At 43.3% G+C, this 3,758-nt stretch overlaps 2 pseudogenes; both read left to right on the top strand.

Annotated features, from left to right (window-relative positions):
- Positions 1-556, top strand: part of LOC139028102 (protocadherin beta-7-like) — a 3,473-nt pseudogene extending 2,917 nt beyond the window's left edge.
- Positions 557-1,647: 1,091 nt separating this feature from the next.
- Positions 1,648-3,758, top strand: part of LOC111967127 (protocadherin gamma-A10-like) — a 9,693-nt pseudogene continuing 7,582 nt past the window's right edge.

The raw sequence follows: 3,758 nt of genomic DNA, 5'->3' as shown, positions 1-3,758 counted from the left end.
ACAGTGGAGAGATCAAGGACACAGCGGGACATTTCTGAATCTGACAGCATGCAACGAGACCTCATCAGTGAAAGATAACGGACAGCCCTCTCTCTCTGCCACCTGTACAATGTATTTAGTGATTTCTGATAACTTGGCTGAAGTGCCAGAACTGAAAGATATCTCTTATGAGGAGAGTAATTCCAAACTCACCTCTTATCTGATCATCGCGCTGGTGTCCGTCTCCACCTTTTTCCTCACCTTCATTATTGTCATCCTGGTGGTGATGTTTTGCCGCAGGAGAAAGCCCAGACTGTTGTTTGACGGAGCGGTCGCCATCCCCAGCGCATATCTCCCTCCCAACTACGCAGAGGTGGATGGCACTGGAACTCTCCACAGCACTTACAATTATGATGCATACCTGACGACGGGTTCGCACACCAGTGACTTCAAGTTCATCTGTTCTTACAATGACAACACACTGCCTGCGGACCAAGCTCTGAGAAAAACTCCAAATGACTTTGCTGAAACTTTTGACGATTCTGATGGGTCCTCAGAGGTAGGCTTGAACTTTTAAACGATAGGTTTGATTTGTATAGGCTATCATAGAGTAGAACATATTATTTTTCTACAATCACAGCTAAGTTGCCTTGTACAATAAGCTATTGACCCCTGGAGTAAATCAGTATTTGCACGTGGTAACCTACGTAAATAACCCAGCTTGTCTATTTGGCAACATGTTTTTGCTTTAGATTTAATGCTATTTGTAATGTATTGATGATAATTCATGACCCCTCACAATTGAGGTGAAAAAAGGACGATGCTGGTATTTGGTTTGAGTTGTGATATTTCTGTTTGTAATTGATTTGGATTGTTGACACAGGCTTACACGCTGCACGTTTGAGGTAAACAATGGGTTAATAGTTTTGCCTGTTCTAGTGGAGTTCTAGTTGGAAAAGGTTACAAAATAAAAATGCAGTATGTGGAGAGCTACTAAGACAGAGTGATGAGAGAAYCCTTGTGAGTGTCTGAAATTCTGCGGCTTTGGTGTGTCGCTGTCCATGGGGCTGAAATCCTTTTTTAGGCATCGTTGTTTACTTTTCATTGCTGTTTGACTGTCATCACCTACATTCATTACCATTATCTCTGTTTTTGTGTATTACACTTGATGAGTTTGTGTTAAGTAAAATACCAGTAATATAAATCTAATACTTACAACGTAGACCTGTACATTTTCTTGCAGATGTGTTCCCTTTGGAACAGATTTCTTCRTACTAATCTATATCTTAACTCGTGAAAATAGTCTGAGATGTATTTTAATGTCATAATTTATGTTTGTTTTTTCTGGTGTTTTCTGAGTTTCTAGTTATGGCCATAAGCTTGGGGTGATTTCCCACAAATAGTTACAGTAATCATTCATGCACTCTTCTTATWGGAGAATATATTCAGATGTCAACTTTTCTCGAAATAGAGATTTAGAATAATATTAGTTAACGTGTAATTTCTGTTAAGTACTCATTGTGTCGCTGTTCACCAGCTGTGTTTGGATAGTTACAGTTCTCCACCCAGCGCTGCTGTCATAAGGCCCCGTGTTCGGATGTCATTTAACTGCAGAAAAGATTGGAGGTGGTCATATCGCTTGTACATTCGGTGGATGTTCTTTTCAGCAAACGGAATCTTTTTATGGAGTTTTTCTTTAGAATATCTATACTCTTGTCTATTTTTAATCGCAGGATGGGGCACAAAAGAATCTCAGTTACAGGCCTGGTCTGCGGCGTTGCTTTCTTTCTTCTACCGCTGCACTCCACCTATGGAGACGTGAGCTATTCTTTTCCGGAGGAGATGAAACGAGGATCTGTTATTGGAAATATAGCCAAAGATCTCGGGCTGGAGGCGAGCAGACTGTCCACTCGTAAGGCCCGAATTGATACCGAAGGGGAAAATCAACGTTATTGTGACATTAATCTGAGTACCGGGGATTTGATTGTTGCGGACAGGATTGACAGAGAGGAGCTATGTGGAGAGAAGGTTTCGTGTATGATTAAATTCGAGTTGGTTCTAGAAGGTCCATTGGAGTTGCATCAGATATCTCTCCTTGTTGAGGATGTCAATGATAATTCACCCARTTTCCCGAAAGATACAATCAAATTGGAAATTACAGAATCGGCAGACAAAGGGGCTCGCTATCGAATTAACGAGGCACATGACGCAGATATAGGACAGAACGCAGTGAAACGGTATACATTAGAAAGGAATGAACATTTTGTGCTGGCTATTCACGATTACACAGATGGAGGAAAGAACGTCGAGTTGGTTTTAGATAAAGAACTAGATCGTGAGGGAAAGCAAGAGATGAATTTACTTATTACAGCTGTAGACGGAGGCACTCCGCATAGGCAGGTACTGTAGTCATACACGTCACTGAACTGGATGCTAACGATAACGCCCCAGTGTTTAGCCAGGCCGTCTATTAAAGCCAGTTCTGCCTGAAAAACTCTCCTTTAGATACTGTAGTGGTTACAGTGAGTGCGACGGATGCAGATGAGGGATGAATGGGAAGTACTATGAATTCGAGTCGCATATCAGAAAAGCAGAAGATATTTTCTGGTCACAGACTGGAGAAATTGAATATAGGTTCAATAGATCGAGGCGAAAAATATGACAATTGCCATAGAGGTAAAGATGGCTATGTCTTTCATCTGATTCAAAAAGGTGATAAAGAAATTAACTGATTTAATGACAACGCTCCCTGTGATTAATCTAAATCTCTGGATAACCCATACCTGAGAACGCTCACCTGGTACAGAGGTGGCATCATTAACGTGCAGGATAGAGACTCTGAGAATAACCGCAGGTCGCTGCTCCATTCAGCAAAACTTCCTTTAAAGCTGGTGCCATCCATCAAAAAACTACTTTCTCTGGTGACCACGGCGAACTGGACCGGGAACTAGTGTCTGATTACAACATTAACAATCACTGCCACCGACGAGGGTTCTCCACCTCTGTTCTCTCTAAAAGTGTTCAGTTATCTGAGCTGACGTCAACGACAACCCACCTGTGTTTGAGGAACAGTCCTATAAAGCCCACGGACTGAAATAACAAACCCGGTTCCTCCAGTGTTCTGTTACTGCACGAGACCCAGACTGGAGACAGAACGGCACAGTGATTTTTCTCTCTTCCCTGGTGAAGTGAACGGTGTCCCGTTCCTCGTTTTATCCGTTAACGGAGACACGGGGGTGATCCACCGTGTGAGGTGCTTGATTACGAAGCAATTCAGGAGTTTTAAAGTCCACGTGGTGGCCAGAGACAACGGTTCTCCTCCGCTCAGCAGCAACGTCACGGTCAGTGTGTTCATAACGGATGTGAATGACAACTCTCCTCAGATACTTACCCCGCCCCGGAGGAAACTCCTTCATGACTGAGCTGGTCCCCAAAGCTGCGCACGGAGGGCTCTCTGGTTTCCAAGGTGATAGCGGTGGACGCGGACTCCGGGCAGAACGCCTGGCTGTCCTATAATATAGTCAAATCCACTGATCCGGGACTTTTCACTATTGGTCTCCACAGTGGAGAGATCAGAACACAGCGGGACATTTCTGAATCTGACAGCATGAAACAGAACCTCATTGTGTCAGTGAAAGATAACGGACAGCCCTCTCTCTCTGCCACCTGTAGCATGTATTTAGTGATTTCTGATAACTTGGCTGAAGTGCCAGAACTGAAAGATATTCCTTATGATGAGAACAATTCCAAACTCACCTCTTATCTGATCATCGCGCTGG

Source organism: Salvelinus sp. IW2-2015, linkage group LG8, assembly GCF_002910315.2.
Source record: "Salvelinus sp. IW2-2015 linkage group LG8, ASM291031v2, whole genome shotgun sequence".
NCBI classification, from domain to species: Eukaryota; Metazoa; Chordata; class Actinopteri; order Salmoniformes; family Salmonidae; genus Salvelinus; species Salvelinus sp. IW2-2015.
Note: the sequence above shows the minus strand (reverse complement) of the source record. Positions and strands in the feature narration are given on the sequence as shown.